The following is an 18,665-nucleotide window of genomic DNA, read 5'->3' as shown; positions in this document are numbered from 1 at the left end:
CCAAAAGGTCTCAGGAGAGTGCTGGAAAATGGCTGGGCCGTGGAGCCTAAGCAGGATGTAGGATGGGGGCTAGCTAGGTGGGGGTTGCGCCTGGCCGTTGTTTTGCTGCTATAGGGGACTGGATGCGTGGCAATCTCCTGAGGGAGGTAGAGAGAAGAAAGTGTATTTTTGAAAGAAGGGGTGAGATTGTATAAGTGGGCTTGTAAAAAGTGTAGGCTTGGTTGGGCAGGGGTGATTTTGTAGGAGCTAGGTGTGCAGGAGGGCTTGCAGAGAGGGAGAGCGCTTTGGGTAAAAGTGAATGTAAAAAGAGGCATTATGGGAGAGTGACTGACCCCTGGTGGAAGAAAAGCAAAAGCCTACAGCACCTGGTATTCCCAGGCGGTCTCCCATCCAAGTACTAACCAGGCCCGACCCTGCTTAGCTTCCGAAATCAGACGAGAGCGGGCGCATTCAGGGTGGTGTGGCCGTAGGCGAAGCTCATGGTCTCTTTCAAGCTTCTTGTACTTGTCACCGGCAGCCTGGCTCCGCCTTTCCTTGACTTTACTACAATCAGCTGTGCCTTTTCACAAGCATGGCAGCACACCGCACTTTGTCGTGTCGTCTCTCCTCTCGCTTGCTCTCCTCAAGCCCGTCCCTGCCTCCTGCTGCTTTGCTCCCTCTTTAACCTCTTCCTGCCTGCACCTTCTCACGCACACACCACATCCTCAGCCTTGCTTCCACGGCTCCTTTCTGGCTTCCCCTGGCCTGACTTTAACCCTTTTCGCTGACAAGGCTTTGCACCACAGGAAGAAGAAGAGCAGCAGGTTGCATGTAGCGCGGGGCCTTATGCCTGCACTTGTTTACGCCTTCGCTCTCCTAGCAGGTGGCCAGCCCATGGATCTCCAGAACCTGCCTTCTGTTCCGTTGGCTACTGGAAGCTGACTGCTGGGGAGGAAGCCAGTACATCTACCCCCCTGGCTACCGGAGGACCCCTCACCTATACCAGGCACCATGCCTCACCAGTGGCTGCAGTCAAGCAACTGCTTGACTTGCCCACTAGGTAGACCTTTTCCTGTAGAGCTGCTCCATACCCCAAATGTGCCGCCTTACTCACCCAACTTCTTTTCAATAGGCCTGGAGACCAACATGCATGATGCACCCCTTTCAAGGACTTCAGAGAAGGCTTAGAACACTTGATGCAACTTGACTGAGAAGTCTGGCCCATTACAGTTCAACGTGAACAATGGTCATATCCTGACCCAAACGACCACTGATTGGCTTCCCAGGATTACCTCTACAAGGTAGCAGTTCATATTGGCCTTTGAGTTGCCATCTCATCCCTTTAAATCCAAACGCATCTGAATTGCACAGATTCTTTGGCTGATTAAGGTGGTAATTAAACTCACTTGTTGCCTTATCTGCATTTAATTAGCCTCAGAACCTGTGTAATTCAGATGTGTTTGGGTTTAAAGGGATGAGGTGGCAACCCTAGTTGGCCTCGTGCAAATGCTGCCTGATCACCCAAAACGCAGCCTTCCCCTATATTTATATGACCGGTGGGTAGGCTAGATCCAAAAAAACCAGCAGCGCACGCATTACCTCTTTCCCTCCAAGCCTGGGGCAGCCGCTAACTAAAACCGCGCTCCTGTAGGCAACCTGCTGCCTACACCTTAGCCGCTTCAGGGTGCCGGTTTGACGAGGGGTCGGCTCTGTGGCTTCTCTCTGGCTTTGGCAGTCGGCGTGCGTGTTTCCCCTGCTGTCCCCCAGCCTGGAGATCGCTGTGGAATGTGTTGGCGCAAGGGCGACTAAAGAGCAGGAGTGATGGCACCAAAAGGTCTCAGGAGAGTGCTGGAAAATGGCTGGGCCGTGGAGCCTAAGCAGGATGTAGGATGGGGGCTAGCTAGGTGGGGGTTGCGCCTGGCCGTTGTTTTGCTGCTATAGGGGACTGGATGCGTGGCAATCTCCTGAGGGAGGGAGGTAGAGAGAAGAAAGTGTATTTTTGAAAGAAGGGGTGAGATTGTATAAGTGGGCTTGTAAAAAGTGTAGGCTTGGTTGGGCAGGGGTGATTTTGTAGGATGTAGGTGTGCAGGAGGGCTTGCAGAGAGGGAGAGCGCTTTGGGTAAAAGTGAATGTAAAAAGAGGCATTATGGGAGAGTGACTGACCCCTGGTGGAAGAAAAGCAAAAGCCTACAGCACCTGGTATTCCCAGGCGGTCTCCCATCCAAGTACTAACCAGGCCCGACCCTGCTTAGCTTCCGAGATCAGACGAGAGCGGGCGCATTCAGGGTGGTGTGGCCGTAGGCGAAGCTCATGGTCTCTTTCAAGCTTCTTGTACTTGTCACCGGCAGCCTGGCTCCGCCTTTCCTTGACTTTACTACAATCAGCTGTGCCTTTTCACAAGCATGGCAGCACACCGCACTTTGTCGTGTCGTCTCTCCTCTCGCTTGCTCTCCTCAAGCCCGTCCCTGCCTCCTGCTGCTTTGCTCCCTCTTTAACCTCTTCCTGCCTGCACCTTCTCACGCACACACCACATCCTCAGCCTTGCTTCCACGGCTCCTTTCTGGCTTCCCCTGGCCTGACTTTAACCCTTTTCGCTGACAAGGCTTTGCACCACAGGAAGAAGAAGAGCAGCAGGTTGCATGTAGCGCGGGGCCTTATGCCTGCACTTGTTTACGCCTTCGCTCTCCTAGCAGGTGGCCAGCCCATGGATCTCCAGAACCTGCCTTCTGTTCCGTTGGCTACTGGAAGCTGACTGCTGGGGAGGAAGCCAGTACATCTACCCCCCTGGCTACCGGAGGACCCCTCACCTATACCAGGCACCATGCCTCACCAGTGGCTGCAGTCAAGCAACTGCTTGACTTGCCCACTAGGTAGACCTTTTCCTGTAGAGTTGCTCCATACCCCACATGTGCCGCCTTACTCAGCCAACTTCTTTTCAATAGGCCTGGAGACCAACATGCATGATGCACCCCTTTCAAGGACTTCAGAGAAGGCTTAGAACACTTGATGCAACTTGACTGAGAAGTCTGGCCCATTACAGTTCAACGTGAACAATGGTCATATCCTGACCCAAACGACCACTGATTGGCTTCCCAGGATTACCTCTACAAGGTAGCAGTTCATGTTGGCCTTTGAGTTGCCATCTCATCCCTTTAAATCCAAACGCATCTGAATTGCACAGATTCTTTGGCTGATTAAGGTGGTAATTAAACTCACTTGTTGCCTTATCTGCATTTAATTAGCCTCAGAACCTGTGTAATTCAGATGTGTTTGGGTTTAAAGGGATGAGGTGGCAACCCTAGTTGGCCTCGTGCAAGTGCTGCCTGATCACCCGAAACGCAGCCTTCCCCTATATTTATATGACCGGTGGGTAGGCTAGATCCAAAAAAACCAGCAGCGCACGCATTACCTCTTTCCCTCCAAGCCTGGGGCAGCCGCTAACTAAAACCGCGCTCCTGTAGGCAACCTGCTGCCTACACCTTAGCCGCTTCAGGGTGCCGGTTTGACGAGGGGTCGGCTCTGTGGCTTCTCTCTGGCTTTGGCAGTCGGCGTGCGTGTTTCCCGTGCTGTCCCCCAGCCTGGAGATCGCTGTGGAATGTGTTGGCGCAAGGGCGACTAAAGAGCAGGAGTGATGGCACCAAAAGGTCTCAGGAGAGTGCTGGAAAATGGCTGGGCCGTGGAGCCTAAGCAGGATGTAGGATGGGGGCTAGCTAGGTGGGGGTTGCGCCTGGCCGTTGTTTTGCTGCTATAGGGGACTGGATGCGTGGCAATCTCCTGAGGGAGGGAGGTAGAGAGAAGAAAGTGTATTTTTGAAAGAAGGGGTGAGATTGTATAAGTGGGCTTGTAAAAAGTGTAGGCTTGGTTGGGCAGGGGTGATTTTGTAGGAGCTAGGTGTGCAGGAGGGCTTGCAGAGAGGGAGAGCGCTTTGGGTAAAAGTGAATGTAAAAAGAGGCATTATGGGAGAGTGACTGACCCCTGGTGGAAGAAAAGCAAAAGCCTACAGCACCTGGTATTCCCAGGCGGTCACCCATCCAAGTACTAACCAGGCCCGACCCTGCTTAGCTTCCGAGATCAGACGAGAGCGGGCACATTCAGGGTGGTGTGGCCGTAGGCGAAGCTCATGGTCTCTTTCAAGCTTCTTGTACTTGTCACCGGCAGCCTGGCTCCGCCTTTCCTTGACTTTACTACAATCAGCTGTGCCTTTTCACAAGCATGGCAGCACACCGCACTTTGTCGTGTCGTCTCTCCTCTCGCTTGCTCTCCTCAAGCCCGTCCCTGCCTCCTGCTGCTTTGCTCCCTCTTTAACCTCTTCCTGCCTGCACCTTCTCACGCACACACCACATCCTCAGCCTTGCTTCCACGGCTCCTTTCTGGCTTCCCCTGGCCTGACTTTAACCCTTTTCGCTGACAAGGCTTTGCACCACAGGAAGAAGAAGAGCAGCAGGTTGCATGTAGCGCGGGGCCTTATGCCTGCACTTGTTTACGCCTTCGCTCTCCTAGCAGGTGGCCAGCCCATGGATCTCCAGAACCTGCCTTCTGTTCCGTTGGCTACTGGAAGCTGACTGCTGGGGAGGAAGCCAGTACATCTACCCCCCTGGCTACCGGAGGACCCCTCACCTATACCAGGCACCATGCCTCACCAGTGGCTGCAGTCAAGCAACTGCTTGACTTGCCCACTAGGTAGACCTTTTCCTGTAGAGCTGCTCCATACCCCACATGTGCCGCCTTACTCACCCAACTTCTTTTCAATAGGCCTGGAGACCAACATGCATGATGCACCCCTTTCAAGGACTTCAGAGAAGGCTTAGAACACTTGATGCAACTTGACTGAGAAGTCTGGCCCATTACAGTTCAACGTGAACAATGGTCATATCCTGACCCAAACGACCACTGATTGGCTTCCCAGGATTACCTCTACAAGGTAGCAGTTCATATTGGCCTTTGAGTTGCCATCTCATCCCTTTAAATCCAAACACATCTGAATTGCACAGATTCTTTGGCTGATTAAGGTGGTAATTAAACTCACTTGTTGCCTTATCTGCATTTAATTAGCCTCAGAACCTGTGTAATTCAGATGTGTTTGGGTTTAAAGGGATGAGGTGGCAACCCTAGTTGGCCTCGTGCAAGTGCTGCCTGATCACCCGAAACCCAGCCTTCCCCTATATTTATATGACCGGTGGGTAGGCTAGATCCAAAAAAACCAGCAGCGCACGCATTACCTCTTTCCCTCCAAGCCTGGGGCAGCCGCTAACTAAAACCGCGCTCCTGTAGGCAACCTGCTGCCTACACCTTAGCCGCTTCAGGGTGCCGGTTTGACGAGGGGTCGGCTCTGTGGCTTCTCTCTGGCTTTGGCAGTCGGCGTGCGTGTTTCCCGTGCTGTCCCCCAGCCTGGAGATCGCTGTGGAATGTGTTGGCGCAAGGGCGACTAAAGAGCAGGAGTGATGGCACCAAAAGGTCTCAGGAGAGTGCTGGAAAATGGCTGGGCCGTGGAGCCTAAGCAGGATGTAGGATGGGGGCTAGCTAGGTGGGGGTTGCGCCTGGCCGTTGTTTTGCTGCTATAGGGGACTGGATGCGTGGCAATCTCCTGAGGGAGGGAGGTAGAGAGAAGAAAGTGTATTTTTGAAAGAAGGGGTGAGATTGTATAAGTGGGCTTGTAAAAAGTGTAGGCTTGGTTGGGCAGGGGTGATTTTGTAGGAGCTAGGTGTGCAGGAGGGCTTGCAGAGAGGGAGAGCGCTTTGGGTAAAAGTGAATGTAAAAAGAGGCATTATGGGAGAGTGACTGACCCCTGGTGGAAGAAAAGCAAAAGCCTACAGCACCTGGTATTCCCAGGCGGTCTCCCATCCAAGTACTAACCAGGCCCGACCCTGCTTAGCTTCCGAGATCAGACGAGAGCGGGCGCATTCAGGGTGGTGTGGCCGTAGGCGAAGCTCATGGTCTCTTTCAAGCTTCTTGTACTTGTCACCGGCAGCCTGGCTCCGCCTTTCCTTGACTTTACTACAATCAGCTGTGCCTTTTCACAAGCATGGCAGCACACCGCACTTTGTCGTGTCGTCTCTCCTCTCGCTTGCTCTCCTCAAGCCCGTCCCTGCCTCCTGCTGCTTTGCTCCCTCTTTAACCTCTTCCTGCCTGCACCTTCTCACGCACACACCACATCCTCAGCCTTGCTTCCACGGCTCCTTTCTGGCTTCCCCTGGCCTGACTTTAACCCTTTTCGCTGACAAGGCTTTGCACCACAGGAAGAAGAAGAGCAGCAGGTTGCATGTAGCGCGGGGCCTTATGCCTGCACTTGTTTACGCCTTCGCTCTCCTAGCAGGTGGCCAGCCCATGGATCTCCAGAACCTGCCTTCTGTTCCGTTGGCTACTGGAAGCTGACTGCTGGGGAGGAAGCCAGTACATCTACCCCCCTGGCTACCGGAGGACCCCTCACCTATACCAGGCACCATGCCTCACCAGTGGCTGCAGTCAAGCAACTGCTTGACTTGCCCACTAGGTAGACCTTTTCCTGTAGAGCTGCTCCATACCCCACATGTGCCGCCTTACTCACCCAACTTCTTTTCAATAGGCCTGGAGACCAACATGCATGATGCACCCCTTTCAAGGACTTCAGAGAAGGCTTAGAACACTTGATGCAACTTGACTGAGAAGTCTGGCCCATTACAGTTCAACGTGAACAATGGTCATATCCTGACCCAAACGACCACTGATTGGCTTCCCAGGATTACCTCTACAAGGTAGCAGTTCATATTGGCCTTTGAGTTGCCATCTCATCCCTTTAAATCCAAACACATCTGAATTGCACAGATTCTTTGGCTGATTAAGGTGGTAATTAAACTCACTTGTTGCCTTATCTGCATTTAATTAGCCTCAGAACCTGTGTAATTCAGATGTGTTTGGGTTTAAAGGGATGAGGTGGCAACCCTAGTTGGCCTCGTGCAAGTGCTGCCTGATCACCCGAAACCCAGCCTTCCCCTATATTTATATGACCGGTGGGTAGGCTAGATCCAAAAAAACCAGCAGCGCACGCATTACCTCTTTCCCTCCAAGCCTGGGGCAGCCGCTAACTAAAACCGCGCTCCTGTAGGCAACCTGCTGCCTACACCTTAGCCGCTTCAGGGTGCCGGTTTGACGAGGGGTCGGCTCTGTGGCTTCTCTCTGGCTTTGGCAGTCGGCGTGCGTGTTTCCCGTGCTGTCCCCCAGCCTGGAGATCGCTGTGGAATGTGTTGGCGCAAGGGCGACTAAAGAGCAGGAGTGATGGCACCAAAAGGTCTCAGGAGAGTGCTGGAAAATGGCTGGGCCGTGGAGCCTAAGCAGGATGTAGGATGGGGGCTAGCTAGGTGGGGGTTGCGCCTGGCCGTTGTTTTGCTGCTATAGGGGACTGGATGCGTGGCAATCTCCTGAGGGAGGGAGGTAGAGAGAAGAAAGTGTATTTTTGAAAGAAGGGGTGAGATAGTATAAGTGGGCTTGTAAAAAGTGTAGGCTTGGTTGGGCAGGGGTGATTTTGTAGGAGCTAGGTGTGCAGGAGGGCTTGCAGAGAGGGAGAGCGCTTTGGGTAAAAGTGAATGTAAAAAGAGGCATTATGGGAGAGTGACTGACCCCTGGTGGAAGAAAAGCAAAAGCCTACAGCACCTGGTATTCCCAGGCGGTCTCCCATCCAAGTACTAACCAGGCCCGACCCTGCTTAGCTTCCGAGATCAGACGAGAGCGGGCGCATTCAGGGTGGTGTGGCCGTAGGCGAAGCTCATGGTCTCTTTCAAGCTTCTTGTACTTGTCACCGGCAGCCTGGCTCCGCCTTTCCTTGACTTTACTACAATCAGCTGTGCCTTTTCACAAGCATGGCAGCACACCGCACTTTGTCGTGTCGTCTCTCCTCTCGCTTGCTCTCCTCAAGCCCGTCCCTGCCTCCTGCTGCTTTGCTCCCTCTTTAACCTCTTCCTGCCTGCACCTTCTCACGCACACACCACATCCTCAGCCTTGCTTCCACGGCTCCTTTCTGGCTTCCCCTGGCCTGACTTTAACCCTTTTCGCTGACAAGGCTTTGCACTACAGGAAGAAGAAGAGCAGCAGGTTGCATGTAGCGCGGGGCCTTATGCCTGCACTTGTTTACGCCTTCGCTCTCCTAGCAGGTGGCCAGCCCATGGATCTCCAGAACCTGCCTTCTGTTCCGTTGGCTACTGGAAGCTGACTGCTGGGGAGGAAGCCAGTACATCTACCCCCCTGGCTACCGGAGGACCCCTCACCTATACCAGGCACCATGCCTCACCAGTGGCTGCAGTCAAGCAACTGCTTGACTTGCCCACTAGGTAGACCTTTTCCTGTAGAGTTGCTCCATACCCCAAATGTGCCGCCTTACTCACCCAACTTCTTTTCAATAGGCCTGGAGACCAACATGCATGATGCACCCCTTTCAAGGACTTCAGAGAAGGCTTAGAACACTTGATGCAACTTGACTGAGAAGTCTGGCCCATTACAGTTCAACGTGAACAATGGTCATATCCTGACCCAAACGACCACTGATTGGCTTCCCAGGATTACCTCTACAAGGTAGCAGTTCATATTGGCCTTTGAGTTGCCATCTCATCCCTTTAAATCCAAACGCATCTGAATTGCACAGATTCTTTGGCTGATTAAGGTGGTAATTAAACTCACTTGTTGCCTTATCTGCATTTAATTAGCCTCAGAACCTGTGTAATTCAGATGTGTTTGGGTTTAAAGGGATGAGGTGGCAACCCTAGTTGGCCTCGTGCAAATGCTGCCTGATCACCCGAAACGCAGCCTTCCCCTATATTTATATGACCGGTGGGTAGGCTAGATCCAAAAAAACCAGCAGCGCACGCATTACCTCTTTCCCTCCAAGCCTGGGGCAGCCGCTAACTAAAACCGCGCTCCTGTAGGCAACCTGCTGCCTACACCTTAGCCGCTTCAGGGTGCCGGTTTGACGAGGGGTCGGCTCTGTGGCTTCTCTCTGGCTTTGGCAGTCGGCGTGCGTGTTTCCCGTGCTGTCCCCCAGCCTGGAGATCGCTGTGGAATGTGTTGGCGCAAGGGCGACTAAAGAGCAGGAGTGATGGCACCAAAAGGTCTCAGGAGAGTGCTGGAAAATGGCTGGGCCGTGGAGCCTAAGCAGGATGTAGGATGGGGGCTAGCTAGGTGGGGGTTGCGCCTGGCCGTTGTTTTGCTGCTATAGGGGACTGGATGCGTGGCAATCTCCTGAGGGAGGGAGGTAGAGAGAAGAAAGTGTATTTTTGAAAGAAGGGGTGAGATTGTATAAGTGGGCTTGTAAAAAGTGTAGGCTTGGTTGGGCAGGGGTGATTTTGTAGGAGCTAGGTGTGCAGGAGGGCTTGCAGAGAGGGAGAGCGCTTTGGGTAAAAGTGAATGTAAAAAGAGGCATTATGGGAGAGTGACTGACCCCTGGTGGAAGAAAAGCAAAAGCCTACAGCACCTGGTATTCCCAGGCGGTCTCCCATCCAAGTACTAACCAGGCCCGACCCTGCTTAGCTTCCGAGATCAGACGAGAGCGGGCGCATTCAGGGTGGTGTGGCCGTAGGCGAAGCTCATGGTCTCTTTCAAGCTTCTTGTACTTGTCACCGGCAGCCTGGCTCCGCCTTTCCTTGACTTTACTACAATCAGCTGTGCCTTTTCACAAGCATGGCAGCACACCGCACTTTGTCGTGTCGTCTCTCCTCTCGCTTGCTCTCCTCAAGCCCGTCCCTGCCTCCTGCTGCTTTGCTCCCTCTTTAACCTCTTCCTGCCTGCACCTTCTCACGCACACACCACATCCTCAGCCTTGCTTCCACGGCTCCTTTCTGGCTTCCCCTGGCCTGACTTTAACCCTTTTCGCTGACAAGGCTTTGCACCACAGGAAGAAGAAGAGCAGCAGGTTGCATGTAGCGCGGGGCCTTATGCCTGCACTTGTTTACGCCTTCGCTCTCCTAGCAGGTGGCCAGCCCATGGATCTCCAGAACCTGCCTTCTGTTCCGTTGGCTACTGGAAGCTGACTGCTGGGGAGGAAGCCAGTACATCTACCCCCCTGGCTACCGGAGGACCCCTCACCTATACCAGGCACCATGCCTCACCAGTGGCTGCAGTCAAGCAACTGCTTGACTTGCCCACTAGGTAGACCTTTTCCTGTAGAGTTGCTCCATACCCCACATGTGCCGCCTTACTCAGCCAACTTCTTTTCAATAGGCCTGGAGACCAACATGCATGATGCACCCCTTTCAAGGACTTCAGAGAAGGCTTAGAACACTTGATGCAACTTGACTGAGAAGTCTGGCCCATTACAGTTCAACGTGAACAATGGTCATATCCTGACCCAAACGACCACTGATTGGCTTCCCAGGATTACCTCTACAAGGTAGCAGTTCATGTTGGCCTTTGAGTTGCCATCTCATCCCTTTAAATCCAAACGCATCTGAATTGCACAGATTCTTTGGCTGATTAAGGTGGTAATTAAACTCACTTGTTGCCTTATCTGCATTTAATTAGCCTCAGAACCTGTGTAATTCAGATGTGTTTGGGTTTAAAGGGATGAGGTGGCAACCCTAGTTGGCCTCGTGCAAGTGCTGCCTGATCACCCGAAACGCAGCCTTCCCCTATATTTATATGACCGGTGGGTAGGCTAGATCCAAAAAAAACAGCAGCGCACGCATTACCTCTTTCCCTCCAAGCCTGGGGCAGCCGCTAACTAAAACCGCGCTCCTGTAGGCAACCTGCTGCCTACACCTTAGCCGCTTCAGGGTGCCGGTTTGACGAGGGGTCGGCTCTGTGGCTTCTCTCTGGCTTTGGCAGTCGGCGTGCGTGTTTCCCGTGCTGTCCCCCAGCCTGGAGATCGCTGTGGAATGTGTTGGCGCAAGGGCGACTAAAGAGCAGGAGTGATGGCACCAAAAGGTCTCAGGAGAGTGCTGGAAAATGGCTGGGCCGTGGAGCCTAAGCAGGATGTAGGATGGGGGCTAGCTAGGTGGGGGTTGCGCCTGGCCGTTGTTTTGCTGCTATAGGGGACTGGATGCGTGGCAATCTCCTGAGGGAGGGAGGTAGAGAGAAGAAAGTGTATTTTTGAAAGAAGGGGTGAGATTGTATAAGTGGGCTTGTAAAAAGTGTAGGCTTGGTTGGGCAGGGGTGATTTTGTAGGAGCTAGGTGTGCAGGAGGGCTTGCAGAGAGGGAGAGCGCTTTGGGTAAAAGTGAATGTAAAAAGAGGCATTATGGGAGAGTGACTGACCCCTGGTGGAAGAAAAGCAAAAGCCTACAGCACCTGGTATTCCCAGGCGGTCTCCCATCCAAGTACTAACCAGGCCCGACCCTGCTTAGCTTCCGAGATCAGACGAGAGCAGGCGCATTCAGGGTGGTGTGGCCGTAGGCGAAGCTCATGGTCTCTTTCAAGCTTCTTGTACTTGTCACCGGCAGCCTGGCTCCGCCTTTCCTTGACTTTACTACAATCAGCTGTGCCTTTTCACAAGCATGGCAGCACACCGCACTTTGTCGTGTCGTCTCTCCTCTCGCTTGCTCTCCTCAAGCCCGTCCCTGCCTCCTGCTGCTTTGCTCCCTCTTTAACCTCTTCCTGCCTGCACCTTCTCACGCACACACCACATCCTCAGCCTTGCTTCCACGGCTCCTTTCTGGCTTCCCCTGGCCTGACTTTAACCCTTTTCGCTGACAAGGCTTTGCACCACAGGAAGAAGAAGAAGAGCAGCAGGTTGCATGTAGCGCGGGGCCTTATGCCTGCACTTGTTTACGCCTTCGCTCTCCTAGCAGGTGGCCAGCCCATGGATCTCCAGAACCTGCCTTCTGTTCCGTTGGCTACTGGAAGCTGACTGCTGGGGAGGAAGCCAGTACATCTACCCCCCTGGCTACCGGAGGACCCCTCACCTATACCAGGCACCATGCCTCACCAGTGGCTGCAGTCAAGCAACTGCTTGACTTGCCCACTAGGTAGACCTTTTCCTGTAGAGTTGCTCCATACCCCACATGTGCCGCCTTACTCAGCCAACTTCTTTTCAATAGGCCTGGAGACCAACATGCATGATGCACCCCTTTCAAGGACTTCAGAGAAGGCTTAGAACACTTGATGCAACTTGACTGAGAAGTCTGGCCCATTACAGTTCAACGTGAACAATGGTCATATCCTGACCCAAACGACCACTGATTGGCTTCCCAGGATTACCTCTACAAGGTAGCAGTTCATGTTGGCCTTTGAGTTGCCATCTCATCCCTTTAAATCCAAACGCATCTGAATTGCACAGATTCTTTGGCTGATTAAGGTGGTAATTAAACTCACTTGTTGCCTTATCTGCATTTAATTAGCCTCAGAACCTGTGTAATTCAGATGTGTTTGGGTTTAAAGGGATGAGGTGGCAACCCTAGTTGGCCTCGTGCAAGTGCTGCCTGATCACCCGAAACGCAGCCTTCCCCTATATTTATATGACCGGTGGGTAGGCTAGATCCAAAAAAACCAGCAGCGCACGCATTACCTCTTTCCCTCCAAGCCTGGGGCAGCCGCTAACTAAAACCGCGCTCCTGTAGGCAACCTGCTGCCTACACCTTAGCCGCTTCAGGGTGCCGGTTTGACGAGGGGTCGGCTCTGTGGCTTCTCTCTGGCTTTGGCAGTCGGCGTGCGTGTTTCCCGTGCTGTCCCCCAGCCTGGAGATCGCTGTGGAATGTGTTGGCGCAAGGGCGACTAAAGAGCAGGAGTGATGGCACCAAAAGGTCTCAGGAGAGTGCTGGAAAATGGCTGGGCCGTGGAGCCTAAGCAGGATGTAGGATGGGGGCTAGCTAGGTGGGGGTTGCGCCTGGCCGTTGTTTTGCTGCTATAGGGGACTGGATGCGTGGCAATCTCCTGAGGGAGGGAGGTAGAGAGAAGAAAGTGTATTTTTGAAAGAAGGGGTGAGATTGTATAAGTGGGCTTGTAAAAAGTGTAGGCTTGGTTGGGCAGGGGTGATTTTGTAGGAGCTAGGTGTGCAGGAGGGCTTGCAGAGAGGGAGAGCGCTTTGGGTAAAAGTGAATGTAAAAAGAGGCATTATGGGAGAGTGACTGACCCCTGGTGGAAGAAAAGCAAAAGCCTACAGCACCTGGTATTCCCAGGCGGTCTCCCATCCAAGTACTAACCAGGCCCGACCCTGCTTAGCTTCCGAGATCAGACGAGAGCGGGCGCATTCAGGGTGGTGTGGCCATAGGTGAAGCTCATGGTCTCTTTCAAGCTTCTTGTACTTGTCACCGGCAGCCTGGCTCCGCCTTTCCTTGACTTTACTACAATCAGCTGTGCCTTTTCACAAGCATGGCAGCACACCGCACTTTGTCGTGTCGTCTCTCCTCTCGCTTGCTCTCCTCAAGCCCGTCCCTGCCTCCTGCTGCTTTGCTCCCTCTTTAACCTCTTCCTGCCTGCACCTTCTCACGCACACACCACATCCTCAGCCTTGCTTCCACGGCTCCTTTCTGGCTTCCCCTGGCCTGACTTTAACCCTTTTCGCTGACAAGGCTTTGCACCACAGGAAGAAGAAGAAGAGCAGCAGGTTGCATGTAGCGCGGGGCCTTATGCCTGCACTTGTTTACGCCTTCGCTCTCCTAGCAGGTGGCCAGCCCATGGATCTCCAGAACCTGCCTTCTGTTCCGTTGGCTACTGGAAGCTGACTGCTGGGGAGGAAGCCAGTACATCTACCCCCCTGGCTACCGGAGGACCCCTCACCTATACCAGGCACCATGCCTCACCAGTGGCTGCAGTCAAGCAACTGCTTGACTTGCCCACTAGGTAGACCTTTTCCTGTAGAGTTGCTCCATACCCCACATGTGCCGCCTTACTCAGCCAACTTCTTTTCAATAGGCCTGGAGACCAACATGCATGATGCACCCCTTTCAAGGACTTCAGAGAAGGCTTAGAACACTTGATGCAACTTGACTGAGAAGTCTGGCCCATTACAGTTCAACGTGAACAATGGTCATATCCTGACCCAAACGACCACTGATTGGCTTCCCAGGATTACCTCTACAAGGTAGCAGTTCATGTTGGCCTTTGAGTTGCCATCTCATCCCTTTAAATCCAAACGCATCTGAATTGCACAGATTCTTTGGCTGATTAAGGTGGTAATTAAACTCACTTGTTGCCTTATCTGCATTTAATTAGCCTCAGAACCTGTGTAATTCAGATGTGTTTGGGTTTAAAGGGATGAGGTGGCAACCCTAGTTGGCCTCGTGCAAATGCTGCCTGATCACCCGAAACGCAGCCTTCCCCTATATTTATATGACCGGTGGGTAGGCTAGATCCAAAAAAACCAGCAGCGCACGCATTACCTCTTTCCCTCCAAGCCTGGGGCAGCCGCTAACTAAAACCGCGCTCCTGTAGGCAACCTGCTGCCTACACCTTAGCCGCTTCAGGGTGCCGGTTTGACGAGGGGTCGGCTCTGTGGCTTCTCTCTGGCTTTGGCAGTCGGCGTGCGTGTTTCCCGTGCTGTCCCCCAGCCTGGAGATCGCTGTGGAATGTGTTGGCGCAAGGGCGACTAAAGAGCAGGAGTGATGGCACCAAAAGGTCTCAGGAGAGTGCTGGAAAATGGCTGGGCCGTGGAGCCTAAGCAGGATGTAGGATGGGGGCTAGCTAGGTGGGGGTTGCGCCTGGCCGTTGTTTTGCTGCTATAGGGGACTGGATGCGTGGCAATCTCCTGAGGGAGGGAGGTAGAGAGAAGAAAGTGTATTTTTGAAAGAAGGGGTGAGATTGTATAAGTGGGCTTGTAAAAAGTGTAGGCTTGGTTGGGCAGGGGTGATTTTGTAGGATGTAGGTGTGCAGGAGGGCTTGCAGAGAGGGAGAGCGCTTTGGGTAAAAGTGAATGTAAAAAGAGGCATTATGGGAGAGTGACTGACCCCTGGTGGAAGAAAAGCAAAAGCCTACAGCACCTGGTATTCCCAGGCGGTCTCCCATCCAAGTACTAACCAGGCCCGACCCTGCTTAGCTTCCGAGATCAGACGAGAGCGGGCGCATTCAGGGTGGTGTGGCCGTAGGCGAAGCTCATGGTCTCTTTCAAGCTTCTTGTACTTGTCACCGGCAGCCTGGCTCCGCCTTTCCTTGACTTTACTACAATCAGCTGTGCCTTTTCACAAGCATGGCAGCACACCGCACTTTGTCGTGTCGTCTCTCCTCTCGCTTGCTCTCCTCAAGCCCGTCCCTGCCTCCTGCTGCTTTGCTCCCTCTTTAACCTCTTCCTGCCTGCACCTTCTCACGCACACACCACATCCTCAGCCTTGCTTCCACGGCTCCTTTCTGGCTTCCCCTGGCCTGACTTTAACCCTTTTCGCTGACAAGGCTTTGCACCACAGGAAGAAGAAGAGCAGCAGGTTGCATGTAGCGCGGGGCCTTATGCCTGCACTTGTTTACGCCTTCGCTCTCCTAGCAGGTGGCCAGCCCATGGATCTCCAGAACCTGCCTTCTGTTCCGTTGGCTACTGGAAGCTGACTGCTGGGGAGGAAGCCAGTACATCTACCCCCCTGGCTACCGGAGGACCCCTCACCTATACCAGGCACCATGCCTCACCAGTGGCTGCAGTCAAGCAACTGCTTGACTTGCCCACTAGGTAGACCTTTTCCTGTAGAGCTGCTCCATACCCCACATGTGCCGCCTTACTCACCCAACTTCTTTTCAATAGGCCTGGAGACCAACATGCATGATGCACCCCTTTCAAGGACTTCAGAGAAGGCTTAGAACACTTGATGCAACTTGACTGAGAAGTCTGGCCCATTACAGTTCAACGTGAACAATGGTCATATCCTGACCCAAACGACCACTGATTGGCTTCCCAGGATTACCTCTACAAGGTAGCAGTTCATATTGGCCTTTGAGTTGCCATCTCATCCCTTTAAATCCAAACACATCTGAATTGCACAGATTCTTTGGCTGATTAAGGTGGTAATTAAACTCACTTGTTGCCTTATCTGCATTTAATTAGCCTCAGAACCTGTGTAATTCAGATGTGTTTGGGTTTAAAGGGATGAGGTGGCAACCCTAGTTGGCCTCGTGCAAGTGCTGCCTGATCACCCGAAACCCAGCCTTCCCCTATATTTATATGACCGGTGGGTAGGCTAGATCCAAAAAAACCAGCAGCGCACGCATTACCTCTTTCCCTCCAAGCCTGGGGCAGCCGCTAACTAAAACCGCGCTCCTGTAGGCAACCTGCTGCCTACACCTTAGCCGCTTCAGGGTGCCGGTTTGACGAGGGGTCGGCTCTGTGGCTTCTCTCTGGCTTTGGCAGTCGGCGTGCGTGTTTCCCGTGCTGTCCCCCAGCCTGGAGATCGCTGTGGAATGTGTTGGCGCAAGGGCGACTAAAGAGCAGGAGTGATGGCACCAAAAGGTCTCAGGAGAGTGCTGGAAAATGGCTGGGCCGTGGAGCCTAAGCAGGATGTAGGATGGGGGCTAGCTAGGTGGGGGTTGCGCCTGGCCGTTGTTTTGCTGCTATAGGGGACTGGATGCGTGGCAATCTCCTGAGGGAGGGAGGTAGAGAGAAGAAAGTGTATTTTTGAAAGAAGGGGTGAGATAGTATAAGTGGGCTTGTAAAAAGTGTAGGCTTGGTTGGGCAGGGGTGATTTTGTAGGAGCTAGGTGTGCAGGAGGGCTTGCAGAGAGGGAGAGCGCTTTGGGTAAAAGTGAATGTAAAAAGAGGCATTATGGGAGAGTGACTGACCCCTGGTGGAAGAAAAGCAAAAGCCTACAGCACCTGGTATTCCCAGGCGGTCTCCCATCCAAGTACTAACCAGGCCCGACCCTGCTTAGCTTCCGAGATCAGACGAGAGCGGGCGCATTCAGGGTGGTGTGGCCGTAGGCGAAGCTCATGGTCTCTTTCAAGCTTCTTGTACTTGTCACCGGCAGCCTGGCTCCGCCTTTCCTTGACTTTACTACAATCAGCTGTGCCTTTTCACAAGCATGGCAGCACACCGCACTTTGTCGTGTCGTCTCTCCTCTCGCTTGCTCTCCTCAAGCCCGTCCCTGCCTCCTGCTGCTTTGCTCCCTCTTTAACCTCTTCCTGCCTGCACCTTCTCACGCACACACCACATCCTCAGCCTTGCTTCCACGGCTCCTTTCTGGCTTCCCCTGGCCTGACTTTAACCCTTTTCGCTGACAAGGCTTTGCACTACAGGAAGAAGAAGAGCAGCAGGTTGCATGTAGCGCGGGGCCTTATGCCTGCACTTGTTTACGCCTTCGCTCTCCTAGCAGGTGGCCAGCCCATGGATCTCCAGAACCTGCCTTCTGTTCCGTTGGCTACTGGAAGCTGACTGCTGGGGAGGAAGCCAGTACATCTACCCCCCTGGCTACCGGAGGACCCCTCACCTATACCAGGCACCATGCCTCACCAGTGGCTGCAGTCAAGCAACTGCTTGACTTGCCCACTAGGTAGACCTTTTCCTGTAGAGTTGCTCCATACCCCAAATGTGCCGCCTTACTCACCCAACTTCTTTTCAATAGGCCTGGAGACCAACATGCATGATGCACCCCTTTCAAGGACTTCAGAGAAGGCTTAGAACACTTGATGCAACTTGACTGAGAAGTCTGGCCCATTACAGTTCAACGTGAACAATGGTCATATCCTGACCCAAACGACCACTGATTGGCTTCCCAGGATTACCTCTACAAGGTAGCAGTTCATATTGGCCTTTGAGTTGCCATCTCATCCCTTTAAATCCAAACGCATCTGAATTGCACAGATTCTTTGGCTGATTAAGGTGGTAATTAAACTCACTTGTTGCCTTATCTGCATTTAATTAGCCTCAGAACCTGTGTAATTCAGATGTGTTTGGGTTTAAAGGGATGAGGTGGCAACCCTAGTTGGCCTCGTGCAAATGCTGCCTGATCACCCGAAACGCAGCCTTCCCCTATATTTATATGACCGGTGGGTAGGCTAGATCCAAAAAAACCAGCAGCGCACGCATTACCTCTTTCCCTCCAAGCCTGGGGCAGCCGCTAACTAAAACCGCGCTCCTGTAGGCAACCTGCTGCCTACACCTTAGCCGCTTCAGGGTGCCGGTTTGACGAGGGGTCGGCTCTGTGGCTTCTCTCTGGCTTTGGCAGTCGGCGTGCGTGTTTCCCGTGCTGTCCCCCAGCCTGGAGATCGCTGTGGAATGTGTTGGCGCAAGGGCGACTAAAGAGCAGGAGTGATGGCACCAAAAGGTCTCAGGAGAGTGCTGGAAAATGGCTGGGCCGTGGAGCCTAAGCAGGATGTAGGATGGGGGCTAGCTAGGTGGGGGTTGCGCCTGGCCGTTGTTTTGCTGCTATAGGGGACTGGATGCGTGGCAATCTCCTGAGGGAGGGAGGTAGAGAGAAGAAAGTGTATTTTTGAAAGAAGGGGTGAGATTGTATAAGTGGGCTTGTAAAAAGTGTAGGCTTGGTTGGGCAGGGGTGATTTTGTAGGAGCTAGGTGTGCAGGAGGGCTTGCAGAGAGGGAGAGCGCTTTGGGTAAAAGTGAATGTAAAAAGAGGCATTATGGGAGAGTGACTGACCCCTGGTGGAAGAAAAGCAAAAGCCTACAGCACCTGGTATTCCCAGGCGGTCTCCCATCCAAGTACTAACCAGGCCCGACCCTGCTTAGCTTCCGAGATCAGACGAGAGCGGGCGCATTCAGGGTGGTGTGGCCGTAGGCGAAGCTCATGGTCTCTTTCAAGCTTCTTGTACTTGTCACCGGCAGCCTGGCTCCGCCTTTCCTTGACTTTACTACAATCAGCTGTGC

At 53.2% G+C, this 18,665-nt stretch overlaps 11 non-coding genes across 11 annotated transcripts; all 11 read right to left on the bottom strand.

The window, feature by feature from the left end:
* Positions 1–353: 353 nt before the first annotated feature.
* LOC143999625 (5S ribosomal RNA) lies at positions 354–472 on the bottom strand. The gene has a single exon (XR_013278089.1). It is a non-coding gene; the product is annotated as a 5S ribosomal RNA (ribosomal RNA).
* A 1,691-nt stretch (positions 473–2,163) lies between these two features.
* On the bottom strand, positions 2,164–2,282 carry LOC143998879 (5S ribosomal RNA). The gene has a single exon (XR_013277963.1). It is a non-coding gene; the product is annotated as a 5S ribosomal RNA (ribosomal RNA).
* A 1,691-nt stretch (positions 2,283–3,973) lies between these two features.
* On the bottom strand, positions 3,974–4,092 carry LOC143999575 (5S ribosomal RNA). The gene has a single exon (XR_013278044.1). It is a non-coding gene; the product is annotated as a 5S ribosomal RNA (ribosomal RNA).
* A 1,691-nt stretch (positions 4,093–5,783) lies between these two features.
* On the bottom strand, positions 5,784–5,902 carry LOC143998867 (5S ribosomal RNA). The gene has a single exon (XR_013277962.1). It is a non-coding gene; the product is annotated as a 5S ribosomal RNA (ribosomal RNA).
* A 1,691-nt stretch (positions 5,903–7,593) lies between these two features.
* On the bottom strand, positions 7,594–7,712 carry LOC143998854 (5S ribosomal RNA). The gene has a single exon (XR_013277960.1). It is a non-coding gene; the product is annotated as a 5S ribosomal RNA (ribosomal RNA).
* Positions 7,713–9,403: 1,691 nt separating this feature from the next.
* Positions 9,404–9,522, bottom strand: LOC143998841 (5S ribosomal RNA). The gene has a single exon (XR_013277959.1). It is a non-coding gene; the product is annotated as a 5S ribosomal RNA (ribosomal RNA).
* Positions 9,523–11,213: 1,691 nt separating this feature from the next.
* Positions 11,214–11,332, bottom strand: LOC143999604 (5S ribosomal RNA). The gene has a single exon (XR_013278071.1). It is a non-coding gene; the product is annotated as a 5S ribosomal RNA (ribosomal RNA).
* A 1,694-nt stretch (positions 11,333–13,026) lies between these two features.
* Positions 13,027–13,145, bottom strand: LOC143999640 (5S ribosomal RNA). Its single transcript, XR_013278102.1, has one exon. It is a non-coding gene; the product is annotated as a 5S ribosomal RNA (ribosomal RNA).
* Positions 13,146–14,839: 1,694 nt separating this feature from the next.
* LOC143998828 (5S ribosomal RNA) lies at positions 14,840–14,958 on the bottom strand. The gene has a single exon (XR_013277958.1). It is a non-coding gene; the product is annotated as a 5S ribosomal RNA (ribosomal RNA).
* Positions 14,959–16,649: 1,691 nt separating this feature from the next.
* LOC143998816 (5S ribosomal RNA) lies at positions 16,650–16,768 on the bottom strand. Its single transcript, XR_013277957.1, has one exon. It is a non-coding gene; the product is annotated as a 5S ribosomal RNA (ribosomal RNA).
* A 1,691-nt stretch (positions 16,769–18,459) lies between these two features.
* LOC143998804 (5S ribosomal RNA) lies at positions 18,460–18,578 on the bottom strand. The gene has a single exon (XR_013277956.1). It is a non-coding gene; the product is annotated as a 5S ribosomal RNA (ribosomal RNA).
* Between the last annotated feature and the right edge of the window lie 87 nt (positions 18,579–18,665).

Source organism: Lithobates pipiens, unplaced genomic scaffold (genome assembly GCF_037356315.1).
Source record: "Lithobates pipiens isolate NorthernLeopardFrog02 unplaced genomic scaffold, aLitPip1_a1.2 Scaffold_19, whole genome shotgun sequence".
Lineage (NCBI taxonomy): Eukaryota > Metazoa > Chordata > Amphibia > Anura > Ranidae > Lithobates > Lithobates pipiens.
Note: the sequence above shows the minus strand (reverse complement) of the source record. Positions and strands in the feature narration are given on the sequence as shown.